The 22,545-nt window shown below is 37.3% G+C and overlaps 1 protein-coding gene across 12 annotated transcripts in view; it reads right to left on the reverse strand.

The window, feature by feature from the left end:
• Window positions 1-22,545, reverse strand: part of DISP1 (dispatched RND transporter family member 1) — a 163,137-nt gene that overhangs the window by 56,738 nt on the left and 83,854 nt on the right. For 2 of the 12 annotated variants that reach the window (XM_074316977.2, XM_088799133.1), the window contains exon 1: window positions 7,154-7,308. The exons of the other annotated variants lie outside the window; for them this stretch is intronic. The gene's annotated coding sequence lies outside the window, so the exon portion shown is untranslated. Of the gene's footprint in view, window positions 1-7,153; window positions 7,309-22,545 lie in introns of those variants that run through there. 12 annotated transcript variants of the gene reach the window in all.

Here is a 22,545-nt window from a genome sequence, read left to right on the forward strand (position 1 = left end):
TTCAGCAAAAGAAAAGCTGAGACCGAGAGAGTCTTAAATGGTAAGGCCTGATGCCAAGGTTTGGAGCGCTTTCTGCTAAACGACATTCCTTAAACTCAGACGATGTATTCTAGAATAACCCTTTGCTGCATCTTCATCAGATTCATAACACCACACAACAACAGTACATGGCAAGACTGGGTCACCCAAAGATCCCGTGTCACAGCGAATCATCTTTTTCCAAAGAGTGATGCTCCTTTTATAACACAATTGCACTACATCCGTCAGATACAAAGCGCGAATCCAGTGCTTCCCAAACATTGAGGACCACGTGGAGATGATGTTAAAATGCAGATTCTGATATGGTCCATGTGGAGGGGGCCGACAAACTGCCACAACATGTCCACGCTGCTGGTCCCCGGAACACACCTTGTGCAGCGAGGCAAAACCACAAACTAGGTGGGGCGGCTACAAGGGAATTAGGCCTACGTAATGGCAAAATGACGCCCAATTAGAGTGGAATGGATAAAAAGTAGGGAAATAACTGCAGTTGACAGAGAAATAAAGGCCAGTTTTTCTGATTAAGGTAGAGAAAAGGAACACATTTCAACAATAAAGGTTCTAATTGATAACGAAGTGTAATTATGGCTTATTTCATGACTCCGAAACTGTGCATAGAAATAACAGATCAAATTTTAATCTTTTTAGCGCAACACATATCCAGACTGAAGCACCTTGCCCAGTTAACTGGGTGAGATCATCTTTTCCTCTCAGGTGGTACTAGATATAAGAAGATGGGTATATAAAGATACCTGAAGTCGTTTTTCACCCCAGGTATATGGGCCATCTGGGGTGTACCATATCCATTATTTACCAAACATGCTTTAATAGGAAACAATTCCTTCTTAGCAGATTTTGCTGTTAGGCCACACTTGCTGATGCTGAGCCTAAATGATGGTCTTATATCTGATCACGGGTACTAAACTGACGTATTAACACTTAGTGCTACGGCCAGAAAATAGGGAGCTTCTCTAAACGCAGCAGAGAAACTGACAAAGAATTGTATTTTAGGCATCTTCTGTGGTGGGGTTACATGGTAGAAAGCCATCGGCCCAGTTTTATCTCTAGGACTATTTTTCCCCTCAAAGGGCTATTAAAAGGTTTTTCTTTTTGTTTGTTTTAAATCTCACTATGTCAAGTACTTTCCTCACATTACCTCTAAGACGATATTCTTAAACCCATTATGGAGAAAACTGCGAGTCAAAAATATTAAAGTATAACTAATCCAAATCACATGACTGAAATTCAATCTCCAGCCAATATGTCTCTAAGAGTAAGGCTTTTCCATTATCTCAAGATGCTTCTAGGGCATTGCCAAGTTTAACCAGCTTTTACAGGACCACTAGAGGCTACTGATATAAAATTCAGTCGGAAGGTCCATGTAAAAAATAGCCTCTGAATTCAATATTTCCCAAGATAGTTTTCAAAGGTACAATCCAGCATTTAAGAGTGTCAGAGACATATTTCACTGAATTAAGAAGAGGGGCCATCCACCCGTGCATTGCATTATGCAAACCTGGGAAGTAAAGGCAAGGGACTAACTGATCTTCACTATCATGGAGTATTGGTCTATTTCAAAATTATGTAATTGTGACCTAACAGCAAAATCTGTATCTTTAATCAAAGAATCAGGCACTTTAAGGGAACTAAAAACAATGGTCTTAAATAAAGAACATAATCTTCTCCCTTTCTGAGACAAATTAAATTTTATTTTCCTTTGAGTTCATGAACTTTTTGCCATTAAACTCTCCTTCCAAAAGAACACTTACAAATATCTTCACTTAATCACCTATAAATATTTTATATGTTGCAAAGAATTATACAAAAATATGGTATTATGGTATGATTCCCCTTAAGCATAAACTGCAATACACTCAAAGCCATTTCCCCCAAAGATACGTGCTATGCATTTGAAGATCTATATTACACCACTAAACATACATTTCATAAGCGCTTACTAGGTATTATTGGTATGCTTTGCATCGCACTACAAAAAAGCAAAAAATCTGAAAGGAACGATTACTCTTCTTCTACAATGAAAACTTACTATGTTTCTATTAAATTCATATTATCAAGAAGGTAGTTTAAACTTATGATAACAAACACCATCTTTGAAAATGAAATATACTTAACATCTTATATAATCTCTTTTAATGTGATTATATACAAGATATATGTTGATAAGGCATCGATAAAGATAAACTGTAAATGTTCTTTCATTATTACAAAAAAACATTCATAATATTTGCAAGGAGCTTAATGATATAGAAGAAAAATGAAAACTGCCAGATAATGTTTCCCTTCCACTCACAACTACAATAACAAGAAGTTAAATAGTCTTAGGAAGATATTATAGTGCATGTGCCATAGCAAATCTGAAGATCCTGAGTTTAGAAAGCAGTCTTATTGCTAGATGTGAGTTACGTTGTCAAAACAGAGATTTTTATACCTGTAGGGGTGAGTGGTAGGAATTTCAGGGCTATAGAAACATCAGTCTCATTTTTTTCATTTATTTTATGCCCAGTGTGCCTTTGGGAACAGGTCGATGTGGGAAGAGAAATGTGGGTATAAAATAAAGTTTATCTTTTTCAGTCTGGGATAAATGATAGTCAATAACATCCTCTTTTTAGCATAAACACTGATCTTCCTAAATATATCTTTCAAGAGCAGTATTGCTGTATTGCAGTTATTAAAGCAGGTTTCAGATATCGCTTTTCCAAGTTCATCCACAAAAATTATCATTCCACAAAATCTTCACCACTTCTCCTCACACTTATGATGTAAGTGTTGTATACATAAGCATCAATGCTGGTGATTGAGGGAGAAGGAGAGGGGAAGGGAGGGGGTGAACAGAGGGAGAGGGAGAGAGAGAGAGAGAGACAGAGAGACAGAGAGAGAGACAGAGAGAGAGAGAGAGACAGAGAGAGGCAGAGAAAGGCTTCTTATATCTTTGAGTTCCTATTTCAGATGACTTCAGTTCTATTAAGCACTAATTTCTTTTGAACCTTAAGTTTGGAGATTTATGTTCCTTTGTATAATTAAGAATACACAAAATAAAACTAGGGAAGTTTTCTATAATCAGAAATGTCTATCAATAGCCTTTTTTAAAAGTTCTAGAAAGCCCTCTGAGAAGTTAACTAACCCAAGAACCAGCCAAGACATTTATTTAGAGTCTGCTGCAGATCTTGAAGGGAATGCCATAAGTGTAACAAATACTCACAAAGTCACATGTCTATTTCTGCACTTGCAACCATTTCTGCACATTAAAATCACTTCATTAATATATTTTAAAAAATGACAGACACCAGGCCCTGGATCCAGAGGTTATGATTTAATTCATATTGTAATGGGGTGTGGGCATTAGCATTTTTAGAAATGTTCCCCAGATGATTCTAATGTTCAGCTGGGGTTGAGAACTGATGATTTATACTTTATATAATTAATGTTGATCAGTTTATAAGAGTAAGCAACTGCTGCCAATCAAAATATTCAACATTCAGAAAATATTGCTTAAAATGAAGACTATTGCTGTATATTAAAAAAAAAAAAAAATGGACCTGGTACTCCATGTCACATGTGCTTTATAATTTTTGGATTATGTTCACTTTTTTGGGGGGGAAGTTACAATGACAAGAGGTTTCATCTACAGTACTTTTGAAGTTGTAAGGGTGGGGACAAGTGTGCAGTGAAGAGAAACCCTTAACAAGACATTACTTGGAGAGACAACAGTGAAGGATTCATGTGGAACAATGTTGCAGAAATATAAACAAGGTGTCACATAGCCTCAATTACTTATGGATTGTTTGAATAAAGTTTAAGACGTAGCCAATTTGTTTAATGAGCTTATTTAACCCTCAAGAAAAATATATCCCCAACCCCTGTCAATCTCCAAAATGAAGCCCTAATCCCCTCTATGAAAAGAACATGTTCCCTAAAGTTTCATGCGAAAGAAAGAAAGAAAGAAAGAAAGAAAGAAAGAAAGAAAGAAAGAAAGAAAGATTGATTTCTAGTTACATCTTAAGCATCTTAAATGTTCTGATTCTAGGATGAGACAGGCTCCAGACACCAGGCCTGCTCTCTTGCCTCACGTCCCAGCCAAATAAGAATTACAAGGTGCTTCGGTGATAAACAGGCCCTTCAAGATACGATAGGCCTATCTTTAAGCCACAGTATTTCATCTCAAACTATTTTGCCTCAACTAAAATCACAAAATAAGCCACATCACAATCTATCTGCACCACATGAGTTCTTTCCCATCCTAGTAGAAACAGAATCATGTTACCGAGCTGAACTAATGTTGTTGAACAGATCACAAGTATGTCTAAAGTCACCATGAATGTTTAATACTTTAAACCTCAAAACGTAACAGCTTAAAGGGAAAACACCAAGGTCAATCAAATTAGGAAAATTCTATTCCCACCTATTGTGTGTGAGGCAAACGAACGTGAGAGAATTTTAAAGATGTCTTCCACAAAGTCAAAAACTGGGATCAATCATCATAAAGAACTTACAAGTCCTTTAGATGGCAAGGTGTTGTTTTGAATACTACCCTTAGGATTACCTCAGCTTTGCCCACAAACGCTAAGCATGTGATACCCGGCTCCACTCCCTCCTGCTTGGTGAAGTTTGAGAAGTAGCAAGTCAGATTTCCTAGAGCAGCTCCCCAGATGGGCTCTGCCCAGCAGCCCAGCAGATACCATCTCAAGGGGATCCCCTGGTTTACTGAGCAACTTAGAAATGTCTCTCAAAGTTTTTGTATGAAACACAATTAGAGACATCCTTATACTTAAAGGATTCTGAGATTTTTAAGCTTAGGAAAACATCCAGTCTTGACTTTTTTTCTTTTTTGAATTGGATCAGTCAACTGACTCAGTAAGAGCCTGGGTACACCTTTCAGGAATCTTTTTCTATTCCTTACTTAAATGTCACTATAAATGCTCGTGAATTCTGCTATTTGCTGTTTCATCTATATTAGATGAACTGAAATTACATTTATGGTTCATGTGGGATTCTTGTTTGCTCACAAAGGTAATTAAATCATATTTTCCAGTTAAGTAGCTGACTGTCCTTATTTAGCAAGCCCATAATAAGCACCTACAGTGTTCTTTGTGAATAGTTTTCTTGCAATCTAATATGCGAGCCTGTAATAAGTGAGCCCATTTAATAATGATTCAAATGATAAAAGAACAGAAATTAAGAGAGAGAACAAAGGCTGCCCTCTTTCCCAAGCCTCGCTTCTCTAATTTACTTTGGTTGCTTTGTTTTATATTTTTCCAAAAGGCTGAGAGACTAAGCAGTTCATTGGTCGATTTCCTGTGTGAGGATATGATCAGAAATTACAATTTTTTTAAAAATAGGAAATGTTCATAGAGACAGTGTGGCAAGGCAGCCCATCAGCCAGACTGAGTGACAGGAGTTATTATAGGGAGTCGTACAGCTGGGGTGCTCTGATTCAATCCCAGAAATCAAAACAGTTAGAATGAAAGGGAAAGAACTGGTGCACAGATTTCCCAAAGTTGGCAGAAAAGGGTTGACTGGTTCGGTATAAACTACAAAGGCAGTTGGGGTTAGATTAAAATGTTGGATGAATCAATTTTATATTACTGTCACTTCTCAGACTGAGGCAAGGTTAACATGTATTTCCTAAGCTGGTCTTAGGTCAATCATTTCCAGACACTTAAACATCACACGCTGTTTTCATAATCCATGCAAATAGCTCATCCTCACAATTCTGTAATTCAAGTCTAAGATGTTAAGCTATATGAAGCATGGAAGATACATAAACACTCTGCCTTATTTTTGTATACTAAAACAAAAAGTGACAAATGAAGTATAATCCAATAAAATACTCCAATGTTCAAGATTTTGGCAATGAAAGCACTCTAAGATAGTTTATTAGAGATGCAAAATTAAAAAATAAATCGAATAATGCAAAAAGACTTATTTTAACATTTTCAAAAGTATTTCTACATTTCTGTATTAGCAGACATTAAAACCATGGGAAATAGTAAACCCACTGTGTACAAGAGAAACAGTCTAGTTTAGAGCTTATTTACATAGCTTAGTGACTTTCCAGCCATCAAAGAGAACTGGAGATTTTTAAATTATAAATACCATCCTCTATAATACCCCCTTTGTGGGTAAAAAGAACATATTTTACTCTTTTTCTTTAACAGGAATACCTGTTAAATAAAATTTTTGCAAATTGTAAAGTCTGCTCTTATTTCTTGCACTTTCACTGAACAAAGTCATTATGGTCAGTCATTGATTTGCCTGAAACACCTCAGTTTTTGTGAAACTTTTCTGTTTTATTTTTTTAAATTTACCTTTTAGTATCAGACATACAAATATTTCACAAGTTTATCTAGTTTGAAGTTTTCGACCAGTCACATGTAAATGGTCTGTTCTCATTTTAAGCAAAAGTAAATATGGCAAATATATTCAGACTTGTACTTTAAGTAGTAAATCCAATTGTAACCGTTGCTACAGTTAAAATATATACAGTACATAAAACATGCAATCAACTCAAATACCACTGAGGATGTATACCAAATTGTGTATTTGAAATGAACACTGATAAGAATTAAACTTGCTGTGGAAGCTCGGCTCCCTAGTGGATATCTTCACGAAACTTCTACTTTCATAGGTGGGAAGATGCTCAGATTTTATTACTTTCTTACAACATTTGATTCACAAAAGTAAGTAAAGAGATTCCTGCGATCCTGCATCCATTTTGCTACTAATTTGGTAATAAGAGAAGCACATGTTTTTTAAATTCTCTGATTTCGATAGTGGTTAAAGAAAAACCTCAAAGCACGAAACAACATAAACTGCTTTAAATCTGAGGTTTCCTTCCAACTTCATAAAGAAAGCACATTTTAAGAAACCTTCTTACGAAACATCTTGCCTTACCTTCCTGTGCTACAACAATTCAAATCAACTTCGTAAGATTTTAAGGCACGAAGGTGCCATTCAAAGTTTACATTGAAAAAAGAAAAATTGGGAGCTGGAGTTTTACATTCAGTCCTAGAGGCACAAAACAAAGTTCAGGTTTTAAATAAATGCTCCCCAAATAACAAATTCGCACATACAGAAGCATAAGGAAATGTATTACCTTGATGTGAAAAGAACGTTGCCTGGTTCAGTTCGGTCTGCAAATGATCGCAGTAGCAAAAGCCAGAACGGGCTGCAGGAACACAGCACAACAGAAAGCGACGGTAAGTGAGCAGGGGCAGCTCCCCAGAGCGGCAGGACGGACTGAATGACAAGCACGTACAGATTGCTTTGAATTAGGCATGTTAGGGGCCGGGACTTCCAGTGTTTGCTCTCCTATAGGGCAGGAGTTTTTCTCCTACTTAACCCCTAGGGGCTAGGTCTTAATAATGGTAACAGCTGGCACACAGAGGGGCTTGATCTGCCCACAAGGTCAGCAAGCCAGGATATGAAGGTGACATGTAATTTCTAGCCTTTTCCTGCTTCTACAGGGAAATTGCACGAAGGACTGTTTTTAGTTATAACTTCCTTTGATCTTTTGGATTTAAAGTTACTTAGTAGATTAAAGCCATGTTAGCTGATATTATTTGCTTGCTTAGGCGAACATAAGTGTCACACATTCAGTTTTCTGACACGCGGGGCTACTACATTTAAACTAACACAAATAAACACCAACCCGTGTTTATTTCCAAGTTCCGGGGATTCTTGTGTTCTCTCACAAATGGCTCTTGAGACCCTGCTTTCTAGGGCAGAAAGTTCAGTTTTCAAAAGAGGAAGAATCTTCTTTATTAAAGAGGAAACTATTGTTTAAAGCAGTTATATGTGTATCTGTTCAATTTTCCCAAACAAAACCACAGTTTGTTAAATGAATGTGACACTGCTTTTTACAAATGTGTGGCCCTGATGATGCCAGTATTTAAAATGCCACAACCACAACATAAAAACCTTGTAAATTTAAACAAATGCTTTACATTTACATGTGACAACCATTGGCAAATAAGTGGTAATTTACTGAAACCATGCAATCTAACTCATCGTGACTTCTTTAATAAAAATGTGTAAACAACTTTTACCAGGCTGTATAGATTAATTATATAAGATAGCACTTTCAAAATCAAAGAACGCAACACCAAAAGCACAAGCAATCAAAAAAAAACCTAGAATTGGACTTTGTAAAAATTAAAAAAGAAACTTTGTACATCAAAGAACACTATTAAGAAAGTGAAAAGACAACCCACAGAATGGGAAAAATATTTGCAAATTATATATTTAAGAGGTTAGTATCCATTACACACACACACACACACACACACACACACACACACACACCCCTTACCATTCAATAATAAAAAGACGAATAACCCAATCCCAAAAAAAGGCAAAATTTTGGAATAGACATTTTTCCAAAGAAAATATACAAATGACTAATAAGCACATGAAAAGACGCTCAACATCACTAATCACTAAGGAAATGTAAATTAAAACCACAGTGAGATACCACTTCACATTCACTAAAATGGCTATAATCAAAAAACGGAAGGAAGAAAGGAGGGAGGGAGGAAGGAAGGAAGGAAAGAAGAAAGAAAGAAAGAGAAAAGAAAGAGAAAGAAAGAAAAAAAGGAGAAAGAAAAGAACATGTCGTCAAAGATACGGAGAAACTGGAACCCTCATACACCACTGGCGGGAATGCCAAATGTTGCAGCCACTGTGGAAAACACTCTGGCAATTCCTTAAAAAATTAAACACAGAGTTACCATATGACAGCAATTTCACTCCTAGGTACAGTCGATTCTCATTATCTGTGCATTTTGTATTTGTAAATTTGCTGAAATTTATTTGTAAGCCCCCAGTAATCCTTTCCTGACAATGCTTTTGCAATCATCAGACACGCACAGGGGCGGTGGTGAAAAATTCGAGTCCTCCAACACATTGTTCCCAGGTGAGGACGGACACAGTGACTCTGCCTTCTTGTTCCAGCTCTCACCTGTAAACAGGTGCTCTTTTCAGTCTAAATTAGTGCCGTTTTTCACATTTTTCTGCTTTTTGGCAATTTCACTGTTTAAAATGGGCGCGAGGCATAGTGTGTGGTGCTGTCTAGTGTTTCGAAACTCAAAAAGGCTGTGGTGTGCCTTATGGAGAAGATACAGGTATTAGATAAGCTCCACTGAGGCCTGAGTTATAGTGCTGTTGGATGTGAGTTTGAGATGGAAAAACCATAGGCAGTCAGGGACATGGCCACGGTGGAGGGCATTAAAGCCGAGACCATAACCAAAGCCAAAGAAAATAACTTTAAAAGAGCTAACAAACAAATTCAAACTGCAGAGCCCGCCGGAATTATCAGCCCAGGTACAGGAGACCAATCAGCTCTGACTCAGAGACACTGACAGTTCCCAGCGTAGCGCAGCTCAGGGCCATTCCACTTTCAGATCCCTCCTCTCTTCGGAGAGCTGTTCTCTTGCGCTTTACAATAAAACTGTACTGCTTACACCTTGGCTCTCCCATCCGCATTCCCATTCTTCGGCAGTGACTGTGAGATCACAATCCCGGGAACACACCAAAATCCCATTTCAAGCTCAGTGTTAATGAAGCAAAAATATGTATTAGATAAGGTGTCTTTAAATAGAAACACACATTTAAAAAGGTCATGTATTGATTGGTTATTAAAAATGTGACCAGTAACTTAATCGTCTATTTCCCTATGGAGCAATGATTCAGTATTCACTAATTCAGTGTTTGCAGGGATTTTATGGGACACAACTACCACAAATAAGGAGAATCAACTGTACATACCCAACAGAATGGAAACGTGTTCATAAAAATCTTGTACACAAATGTTCATAGCAGTATTCTTCATAACAGCCAAGGAAAACAGAAGTCCATCAACAGAAGAATGGATAAGCCAATGTACCGTCCATCCATACAAGGGAAGACTCGTCAGCCATAAGACAGAGTGACACACTGACAATGTGGATGAACGTTTAACATATTACGCTACGTGAAAGCCAGACACAAAAGATCATATACTGATTCCATTATAGGAAATATCCAGAATAGTCAAACCCATAGAGACAGAAGGTAGGGACTCAAGAGTAGGGACAGAAGACACGCAGTGACTGTTAATGGATATGACATTTCTTTTTGGGGTGATAAAAATGTTCTGAATCAGATAGTGGTGATGGCTGCATAACCTTGTTCATAAACTAAAACCCACTGAATCGCACACTTTCAAACGGTGACTTTTATGGTACGGGGGTTCTATCTAAAAAAAAAAGGAGGTATAGATTTCTAGCCATTACACCAATAGTTCCCAAACTTGAGTGCGCATTGGAACCTCCTAGAAGGCTTATGAGAAGGCAGATTGTTGTCCCATCCCCAAAGGTTCTGATTCTGAGGGTCTGCTTTTTGGAAAGGCCCCAGGTGATGCTGCTGCTGCTGCTGGTCTGGGACCCACGTTTTGAGAACCTCTGTATTAAAGACAATGCGTAAGCTCCTAGAGGTAGAAAGGCTGATCTTGGAGAGAAAAAAGACAGGAAGAGGGAGAGAGGGAAATATATTTATAAGTATATTTATATACTTATACAAGTAAATATATTCAAAAATTCAGTCCCTGAAATATTAGGGTATGCCCATGTCATGCCATCTGCCTGCCAAATGCTATAATCCCTAAAAATCCCCCAAAAGGAATCAGAGAATTCAAATGAAAATGAAGGAATTTTGATAAGGAAATTTGATGATTTGAACAGTACTTTGGTTTAGTTTATTAAAGCAGCTAATCCCATTTCATTGTGCCTGTCCTTGCAAGAAAGACAAACAAAGGTTCAGGAGTTCTTTATCCCATAAATTACTCCAGGAAACCCCTTAAATGAGTTCAGGTGTCATAGAAACCAAAGACCTGAACTCTCCAAGGTTATGACTTGGAAATCCTCACTTACATTTTTAGCAAAATTACTGATTTGTACATTTAATCATTTTATTTAAAATTGTTGGGTCCACGTTAAAATAGACAATTTAAAGTACACGTCTGGTATTTTCACGTGGAATATATTATTATTTTATAAAGAATAATCAGGAGTATTTCCAATCGCTTCAGTATATTTCTCAATATCTTATTTAGAGTGAAACAGAAAATGCCAGTAACCTTACTAAGTTCTAATATTCTCCAAAAGCAATATTCATTCCTTTTCTTACAGCACATTATTAAGGTATCTTTCTTTCTTCATTAGTAGAAACAGAGCATGGAAGAGGGAAAGAGGGATGAGAGGTGACAGGAAGGCACAACCCTTGGTGCTTTTTAAAAAGTTAAAAACAAACAAACAAAAAACAAACAACAAAAAAAACCCACCTGATTAACAAAGTCTTTTACATCTGAACTCAGTCCAAAATGTAATTCTAGATTTTGTTATATTTATTAACACTTAGAAGCCCCACCTATCTTTGTGAGTGTGTGTTAAATGTCAAACCAGTTACGAATGAGTAAACTGTGGTCTAAGGTAGACAGTAAAGTACCTTGAAATGCCACAAGATTTTTCTTTCAGTCACGTAGCTTAGTTATTTGAAAGTACAAGTTCGGAAAAAGTAGCCATAGGGAAGTTCTGCAGATAACACTCTATAATATAATGTATAGTAGTGTTTCTGGAACAAATTGTCAGGTTCACACTAAAGACTTCAGCCCAGAACAATATGCTGCTCAAGAATGAATGGAGTCTTGAAGTCCAGCCTCAGCCCCGTCACTAACTAGCTCGGTAAACTTGAACGAGGTCACTTAATCCAGAGATGACGGTGTTATTATTTACAAAATCCACACATTAGATGAGATAATCTCACAGGTCCCTCCCAACTCTGAATTCCGTTTTTATGAATTTTGAATATCACTGCAAACAGATACAATAAATCCCAGTTTTTACTATTCACATTTGGGTTGAGACGATACCTTCAAAGTTGAGTTAACCAGTTTGGAGCAGAGCCTACTGTAAGCACACTGGAGCAAAAACAAAATAATTGGGGGATGCTGAAATCCCTTTCCATCCATTTGGAAATATCTCCATCCACTTGTAAATTCCTCTCACCTGACAATTTACATTTCTTAACCTAACTGCTTCTTTTTAAACCCATTTCCTGTGGAAAACACTACCTCCAAAATCTGCAATTCTGACAAATGAAAAATGTTATGACTTTGCTTATCTTCCACAGTCTGACATGTAAGGAATCTGCTCTTCCCCTTTTACTGACCTCCAGCCCTCGAGTCCTTACCATGCCCTTTGGATTTTCACTTGCTTTGTAATTACATCACACAGATCTTGTGCACACCATTTGATTACTTTTCTAGTCTTCCACTGTACCAGCCTTGCAAAGGACTCCCCTAACCTTGTTCTCCCGCTTTTCTTATTTCCCCAGGTTTGGGGATCTACTGAAAAAAGTCACCAGCTGGGGAAGTGGAGACCTCAACCAAATGCAGGGCCTCACTCACCTGTGAGGGCTCTCAACGTGGCTGAGATTCATCTTGTCTGTCACAGATTCTTTACCGGAAGTCCCCACAGGGATTGGTGAGACTCTCTAACGTGCTTCTACTTTACCCTCCCCGCAAATAATGCCACCTATTTTATGGATAATAATGGAACTCTCGGACCATGACTTCCTTCAAATATTATCATCTCTCTCTCAAACTTTTTCCGGAACTCATCCCTTATCTCTTACAATGTCCATCCCTCTTTCCTACATTAACTCACACCCCAGGTCTGGGCTACCCAATAAGGCAGCCACTAGGCACATGGGACTATTTCCATTTAAATTACTTAAAATGATACGAAATGACAGTGTGAGTGCCCCAGCTGCACGAGTCCCATTTTAGGTGCTCAAATTCCCGTGACCTTGGGCTACAGAACTGGACAGAGCAGACAGAGAATATTTCCATCATTGCAGCCAGTTTTATTGGACAGTGGTCCCTCAGATCAGGTCCCTTTACTCTGCCTCATCCTCCCCTACCCCCAAGTCCATCTTCAGCTTTCCCTCTTGCCAGCTCCTTCTTTATTTGCTGACAAAAAAATGTTTGGTTCCCCTCAGCCTAAAAAAGGAAGCCTTGTCTTGCCTGCTAGTTAGTGTTCGGGCTCCTGGTCTTTTCCTTTCCTTTCATTGCCAGGCAACACTCAAGCCTCACCTCTTCTCATTCCTGAACTTCTTACAATCTTATCCCCCATCAATGAAACTGTTCCTTCAAAAACAAAATTCAGTGGTCCTTTCACAACACTCATCTTCTTCACATGTCTTCATTTCCCAACCCCACTGGCAATACTCTTTTCTCCTTGTTCAGTTTCCATTATTCTAAAATTCTCTGTCTCTTTAACCTCTATTCCTTTTTTCTTTTCTTTTTTTAAGGCAGATCCTCTGAATTCTTAGGCAATAATATCCAAAGCTTTTGTCCTTTCTGTTCTATGGTTCCCGTCTACATTATCACATGATCACATTCAACTTCTTTTCTAAGTTCCATGTCTGCAACTGTTGCTCTCTAAGGACCATTTAATATGCATGTCCTACCAGCAGCTCAAACTCAGCAATCTAAAATATAAATGATCGTCTCATCCTCAAACAACTTCTTGATTTTTCCTACTTCTATTTACTCTCTCCCGTCACTTACACCTCAAATTTTCACTTAAGTATTTCTTTATTGAACACCTGATCTGTGCTGCATCCTGAGCTAGGATGAGTCACCTTTGACCTTTATACAACCTTTACACCCTTGACCTTTACACCCTTGCTCATTGGTTCTCAAGACCCAGCCATTGTCACAGATACTCATCATTTCTTTTCCATTCCCTCTCCCACTTTCTACCTACTACTTTCCCTCAAATCTCTGCAACAGTCTCATAATTGGACCTAATCTATGGTGTCCTATGTTTCCAGTCCTACCAACACAGAACTTCCAGATTCATCAGCAAAACAGACAGATCTGATCATGCTGCTGCCCAGTCCAGAAAATACTAATAGTTCCTCCACGCCAACCAAGTAAAACTTGAACACCTTAGCGGGCGTGCAAGACCCCCTAACATCTGGGTCCTTCCCCTTCCTACCCAGTGCCCTTGCCAAATGGAATTTGTTTGACTCCAGACAAGCTTGCACACCCCTCCTCAGCACTTACACTATTCCATCTACCTGCAATGGCTTTTGTTCACATTTGCAAAGGCCACAATCCCCTCCATTCTTTTACAACATATGACAAATAACGTATCTTCCATGAAGCCTTCCCTGATTACCTAAGCCAGAAATTCTCTCATCCTCGTCTAAGTATTATGACCTTGAGGTCTCTTTTATGGCACTTATCACATGTTAGTTTTTCTATCATTGTCATCTGATATCTCTTTTACCCTCTTAATCTACACTTAACCCCACAAGCTCTTACTGTATTATCATTTTTATTCCCCTCAGGAAGCTCTAGTAGCTGGCAGGTACTTGACAAATATTAATTGAAAAAATGATGTTTTACAATTTGTTACTATTACATATATCTTGTATTGAACAGAATAAGTGTAGTTTCGGAATGTAGTCTGCAAAATAAAATTCAATATACACAAATCCTGTTTTCCTGCTTATATATATGGGCCCCAATGACCACTCCTACCGTGGTTGTGGGAAGGAAACAACAGCCAAGATTTAATATATGTTAAGTATGACTGCAAGATGTTGCAGTGTTGTCTGCTTTTAAATTCTAAATGTTAAATTGCTGCTGAATAATAAGAGATGTCAGTAATTGGCTTTTCCTGATTTTCTCCAAACCAGTAGAGGTCACTCCAGAAGCAAGCTTACTCTTGGGCAGATTTTGAAATTTCTTTTTGCTTTATTTCTAAGGTAGGATCGTCATTGGCATAAGCAGAAATATTTTTAAACAATGAAAATAAATAAAAGAGTTTCCCCCCACACTGAGCTATTACATTTCATAGACTTTCTGTTTAATCGCCAATTGATTTTATCGCAGCAAATATAATTTCTGTGATAAAGTGTCGTGGAAATAAGTGAATCTGGGAAATCTTCATTTTTATTACATCCTTTGCTTGATTTGATTAAACACTGTCAATACAGTTGACCTTTGAATGATGTGGGGATGAAGGGTGCCGACCCTTCTGCAGTAAAAAATTCACATAACTTTTGACTCCCCAAAAAGTGAACTACCAGTAGCCTACTGTTGACCAGAAGCCTTACCAATAAAAACAGTTGATTAACACGTATTTTGTATGTTATATGAACTATATACTGTATACCTACAATAAAGTAAGCTACAGAAAAGAAAAAGTTAGTCAGAAAGTCACAAGGAAGAGGAAATACATTTATAGTACTGTACGTATTTATTGAAAGAATCTGTGCATACGTGGAACCTCAAAGTTCAAACTCATGTTGTTCAAGAATCATCTGTAACCCAGGAAGCATTTTGGTCATCCAGACTAAGATTTACTATTACTCTACACACTACCAAAAATGTTAATGAAGATCAAAAGTTGGGGTATACATTCTAAAGTAAAAAGCACAGAGATCTAGTAACTTTCAGAGAAAAGGTCGTCTTTTTTCTGTGAACAACTACAACGAAAAATCTTACTAGGCAATACAAAAAATTGGACAACAATTTGAGCCCTCCTTCATCTAACCAAACAATTACTACTGAAAAACAAAAAACATTTTAAATGTGAAAGTAATACCAGCAGGTTAGTTTATTGTAGGTTTCACACTGGAATTCTGGCAAACATTTTGTCTTGACGTGAGCAGCCTAAAGCAGCATAAAGAGCAAGCTGCAGGAGACTTTCTCCCACACAAAGCATAAAGGATGTGATATGTTTCAGAAAACGAGAGGAGGCCCACATTTGATAGTTTTACATAAAAAATAAGCTGGATCATTTTGGCCATAACAAAATGACCAGACTGTATAGATCATGCAGGACTATAATCTCGTGATGCACTAAGATTTGAAAGCAAAGCATACCACACTGATGGGCTCTGGAGAATTTCCAGAACATTTCTGGTTTGCGACATAGGATTTCAAAATAAGCTGTTTTACTTCTACAACAGATACTCCTGGCATGAGACCACTGTGTCTTAACTCTAGCCTAAGTGGAACAATACTTTAACAGTTTCAATTGTTTTGTTACCAAACCTTAAACTAATCTGAATGAATGTGGTATGCATATGTTAATTATGACCGGTAAGTTGAAATTTTCTGTAAGTCAAATTTTCTAATATTTATGGAGAAAGTGACCCCGAATTTCTTTATGTCATGAAATAAAAATAGACCTGCAAGTTAATTTTCCAAAACTCAGACTTTACAGGAAAATATGTGTCACTTACATAGAAACACCTGTCATCATTGCTAAAGATTTAGATTAAATTAAGTCACACTGTGATACATCACATTTTCTGATATAAAATGAAGTTATATGGAAGCAAGTAAATGAACATTCTAATCCTATTTTATTTATTTATACTTTTTATAATATGCGGTAATATTATTTTTGGCAAGGAAAGAACCTTGAATTACCCAAACTCTTAGATAGAAGACATTATTAGAGTTAGGTATTTCACAAATGCAGCAGGAGTTGTCTCATACGTGGAAAACACATTTACTAGTTATTCAGAAGTTCAAGCCGTTCAACATTATGAAACTCAGGCTATGTCTGGCTCCAGAACGCTGTGTGTAGGAAATAAAATTCTGCGAGATGGCTGTTAAAAGATAAGAAATAATGTAACAAATGAGAAAGGAGTAGGGATATTTGTATCAGAAATTCAGAATGTGAGATATAGACTAGAATATTTTACATAGTCCTCTCAGTAAAATCTTTGAAAATATCCCCCCACATAGCAGTGTTGTTAGACTCAAAACATAGGCCTGGCTGAAAGAATGTATTTATAAATGAAGTCCATTAGAAACCCCGAATTAGGTCATAGAAGGTAAAAGTTTGTCTTAACATCTTTAGAGACAGCATGTCACAAAGCTCAGCAAAATCCACTTCAAAAACATTGAAACAAAAACCATCACAATGATTGGTTTGTTCTCCGATCTGGCGGCCCAAGAAAACAAGGCACCTTTGCTTCATTCACGGCAAACCCCAGTGCTGAAAGCGTAGGCAAGTTCACGTTAGTCATTGTCAACCCTGAATAGTAGACCTTTCTGGACTGTCAGACAGAACAGACCTCCTGGGTACGGACTGGTAAAGGCTTCAGGGGCACTGTTGGGAAGTGCCGACATGAGAAAGCAGCGGTGCCGAGGTCCACACCAAGCCACTGTGTGTGCCGTGATGTGTGCTAGTAGATTCTGGCATCCCCAAAGATGCAGAACGCTGTAACTGGGGCTACAGAAAACCTGCAAACCTGCAGCAGCCGTTTGAGGCATCCTTAACCTTCAACATCTTCAGAGGAGAAACATTCACAACTTTCTTACTTTCTTTGCTAACCTGTTCCAGGCAGTGAGACGACTTAAGATGTCAAAACAAAAATGTAGGGGGGGCGGGGAATCATTTAAAGTGAATGTAAACATTTCTATTCTTTTATACAAAGGAATTATTTTTTTATACAAAACTATATAATGAAAATTACCATGACTAATATGTAGCAGCATTAGTTCAAAGCACTGCTTTTGCAAAGGAACAACAAAGGAGATAGAAGGGCGTTTGGTTACTTTGATTACAAAGCAACAACAACAAAATAAGCTCACACAATAATTTATTAAGCAGGTCGCTGAATCAGATTTCCAATGTCACCAAGAGGACCTCTGCCTTAAGAAGAAACCGAAAAGAGATTTGTATCACAATGCTATTAGTAATATTCAGTGTTTAGACATTGCAAAGGTCTGTCGCTGAAAGTGCCTTATCCTTATAGGAGAAGGATGAAAAAATACATTGAGGAGTTGGAGAAATGAAACTGGTTAAGTTCTTTGTTTTGTTCCTAAGTTAAAGCATCTGCTTTGTTTAGTCACCCAACAGTCTGCTTTCCTGGGTATACAGTCAGCAACCAAGAATTCCTAAGCATGCACTCTACTTAATAGCCCCAAGCCACATTCTTCAACACGGTCCACAGTTGACACGGCCCTCAGTCCAGCAAAGGAACATTCTACACTCCCCTCGGTCATCCCTATGGGGTATTAGGCAATGCAGTGTTCATTCCTTCCTCTGCCAAGTGGAATGCCTTAGTAATAACATGCATCCACACCCTGCTGGCTTTGCAAGGAGTCAAATCCAGCATCAAGGCGCAAGCTCAGACCCCCTATGCAGACACAAGTAGAACTGTCAGGGACCTCTGAAATAATTCCCAATCTTGCAGAAAGCTCAAACGTACCTTTCACATAGATCAAAGAAGCATCACTTTGGTAAATAACTGCTTTTCCTAATCTCTGATTGTATTGGCAACAATGGTTACTGTCGATACTAATACACGGACAACTGAAACTCAAAGACCATGTCCAGGACAACTGCTGAGCTGACCTCAGGTTTTATGAAGCCAGGAGCCCAGGGAAGATGCTCCGTCTTTGCTACTATGATCTTAATTTTCTTACATACATTTTTGACACTGTCAACACTAGATTTTACTAGATCTCTCAGCATATCTACTAAGAGGGGGATGGTGTTTACAGTCTTATTCTCACAGTGATAAATAACTCTGTATCCTTTTTAAGCGAGCAAGTGAAAAAAAAAAGGGGGTGGGGGGCTGAGGTGAGAGGACTGAAAAAGGAGGCAAGGTCCTGGTGTCCACGTCATCGTGTCTGACAGCAAAGCCCCTTGAGCTGGTCAAAAAAAATCCCCTGAATCTAAAGTAATAATAATGTACAGACCTCACCAGCCCACGGGAAAAAAGGAAAATTTTTCTGATCCCAACTTCAAAGCATAAAACTAATATCCCATTGGTGTGATATATTTTGAAAGGCAACTACATTTGTATATAGTAATATACATTTATTTCTGGATTCTGGTACGATACTTGGAAAGTTCATCTGTGGAGTTGCACAAGTCTCCCTAAAAGAGTTTTTATTTTTAAAAAGTTCCTTTTGAAAACGTAAATCCTGGTCCTTCGATCAAGAATAACTTCAAAAAGAGGAACAAGGAATTTGATAGTGTCAAAGATTTTATTTAATGATTTCCTTCAGATCACCTGATACCAGAATAAGCCCATACTGTATTGGGGAAGAGAAATATATAACAGTATTATTTATACACCGGGCCTTAACCTTTGTTTTTTTGCTTAGAGTGTATTTTTAAGAAATGAACTACTCCCACTTTCAAGTACAAATTTGGGAATAAAACAAGTTACCTCACTTGGCTCTGGGATGTTCCAATTATACAGAAACAAGGGGTGTTTAAATCTCAAATTTTATAAAAGTTATCCCAAAGGAGAATGCTAGTAAGAGGCTCCTATTTTTCATCTACTCTTTTACTGAATGTTTATGCTAATGCCTTGCAACTTTTTCTCTATGACAAAAGGTTAAATAGTAAAAGCAGAGGGAAAGAAGGAAAGGAAACCTACAAGTGCTACATCTTATTGCTAAGCAAATAAAATATAGTTTGAGCAATATATTTTATGAACCAACTTCTTTTTAAAATAAAGTAACTTGGAAATTCATATTTGGATAATATGGGTCTAATAGTAATATCTCCACTCTATACTCACACATATAAGCTAATATTTTGATATATGAAAGCTAATTATTTTATCTGTGAAAAATAAACTTAATCCATTAACTTAATTGCTTCATTCTTTAATATTTTATAAAGTGATTGTCTTAATTTTATATTTCATTTCTAACCATTTCATTGGTAAACCTTTTAAGAGCATACCGGTGACGACCAAGACCCAAGAACATAGGGTGGGGGTGATACTTTTCACAACATCAAAATAAATCTTTTTAATGTACTAAGTTCCAATCACTATTTTTAACTTTATTCCCAAACTTTAAAGTACAGTTGAAAAGTTTTATTAAAGTAGTTTTATAAAACATTCCTGCTATAAAAAACAGTCATGCAGGTTGAGAGTCCTGCAAATTGTCTCATATCTCAAGATCACATCACTGCATATGGTGGCTCCCTTCTTGCTCCCACTACCTCATATGTCAATACTCAGACATGAAAGCACTAGCTTATCACTCCATTTTTTCTAGTTCACATTCTTTAGTGAAACCTAAAATAACCAAATAAGTTCAACAAAAGTTTACTGAAGCTTATGAATATAGTGTGATTGACTTTTACTTTTTTGTTGTCTGAGAAGCCCTGAGAATACATCAAAGTTAAAAGGAGCAATTTGATTAATATGTGCATCAACTCCCTATAATTAGTTTTTAAAATCCCTGTAGAAAAAGATTTCAACATCTGAGGAAACTAAGGCAATTGAGGATAAAAGAGGAGAAGACGAGGAAAGGAAGTAACAGAGGCAAATGGTAAAAGGAATATGGGAAATGGAAAACAGCCATAGTATCAACATGATAAATTTAAGACATACATGTCAAATAATGGAAAAGAAAAGAAGCAAGACAGAAACTAAGGCAATCTGCGGGGAGACTAGGAAACTGAAGGGAGAGAACAAAACATAACACTGAAAATAGGTAAGGCAGAAGTAAATTTAAGTGTTCTATGCTGTAATCTAATACATACAGAGGAGTCATCTTGGCTTTTACAACAATTTATTGGGAGAAAAAAACACAAATTGAGAAAATTGCAACATTACACGTACCTACAGAGTTATTGCAAAAATATGATTAAGCACTCTTAGACGCTGCAGTTCTTGAGATTTCAGCTTAGTTCTTTCTTATAACCCCGTAACAGCTATTATAACTCTGGACACACAGGAACTTGGTCAAAGCACACTAGTAAGAGCTTATGAAAAACAAGGGACTGCTGGGAATTCGAGAGACAAGACTCAGCTTCCTCTGGCCTACGCACAAGGGTCATCTGAGCGCTGGTTGCAGCCACTATACACACATTCTTTGTTAATCTTTGGAGCTGGCACCCACCACCTCACCCCCTCATTAAAATAATCTCTTCCATCCATAAAAGAGCTAAAAAGGCACCAGATATAGGCATTCCTCCTTTTAAGAGTTCCTTAACCTTGCTCTACACAGTCTTATACTCAAAGCAGAGTAAATCCAAGTTCTCCCAATCCCTTTGTTGCAAAGATATCTTTGTCTCCTAGACAATTCAAAGTGGAAAGAGCAACAGATTTGGGTTTAGAGAAAATACTCTGATACCCTTACTTTATCCTAATACCTTATTCAGTCTACGGATCAATTAAGGGACAAAGTGAAAAACAGGTTTTCATGAACAGTTAAAATAACACAAGGAGATGGAAACTTTCAAATTACCTAAACTAATCGTCAGGAAAAAAGAGAACACAACTTGGGAACATAAACATTTACCAAAACAAGAAAGCCCTAAATCAATTAACTCTTAAATATTAAGCCCTAACTCTTAACTCTTAAAGGAGTGTATATTGCTCATTTATAGAAGACAAATTACTAGAGTTTGCCTAGAAAAAAAGGCAGCTAAAGAGGATGCCATCTCATTTCTCTCAATACAGAGATAGCCCCATGCCTACCAGAGGGTTCCAAAAGGTTCAAAAGAATGTCCCACTCTCTTACATAAATCCTCGAGTTTGGCCAAACTACCCTCAACTGAGTCTTGAACTTCATTACTTACATGTAATTTGCTCACACTATTCCTTTCCACTGCTCAACCTCCTATGAGATTGGCAAAGCTGTATCCTACCTATTTCTTCAAGGTACATACAGCTAAATTTCCTTTTCTCTTTTTAGACTGCTCTGGATTACAGAACTCATTCTCTCTCTTTTGATTACCAAAGAACTAGTGTCTACACTGTGTTGGATATTTGCAGAGTCTTAAGAGCCTGTATTTTTGTAATTGGAGTAAATTAATGCTATTGTTTAACATATCATGTTCACACACTCTCAAAGACAAATGACTCCTATATCTCTCTGACATATTTAATCCATTTCAGGATTATTTTCTAATTTCTCCCTCTGGAATAACTTTTGTTCTTCTTGAATGCATTTTTTAGTATTTCTTCTGGGGAGGTTATGTGAATGGCAAACACTTTTATATATTTGACATTTTCTTAATTTTGCTCTCATCCTAGAATAAAGTTTAGCAGGGTATAAAATTCTATGCACCACTACTTTTCTCACCACTTTGAAGTTATTACTTCACTGTCTTTTGGCATCTATGTTGCCAATGAGAAGTCCATTATAGGTTTCATGTCATTCCTTTAAGTAAAGTCTTTTTCCCCCGATCCTTTTACTATTTTCTCTTTATGTTTAGTGTTGGTCTACTGCAATATTTCTAGGTGTGGATTTACCTTTATTTACAGTTTAGTACCTGGAGTGCACTTTTAATCTGATGAGTATCTTTCGTCAATTCTAGAAAATTTGGGGTATTATTCCCCTGCTTTTTCAGCATCCCAAAGCTACTTATTTTATAATCTTTGTCAGAGAGTTGTACAGTAATGAATTCATGTTCCTTTTTCCTTTTTGTCTTCTTTAAC

Source organism: Rhinolophus sinicus, chromosome 6, assembly GCF_057876585.1.
Source record: "Rhinolophus sinicus isolate RSI-liver-muscle chromosome 6, RSI-T2T, whole genome shotgun sequence".
In the NCBI taxonomy this organism is placed as follows: domain Eukaryota; kingdom Metazoa; phylum Chordata; class Mammalia; order Chiroptera; family Rhinolophidae; genus Rhinolophus; species Rhinolophus sinicus.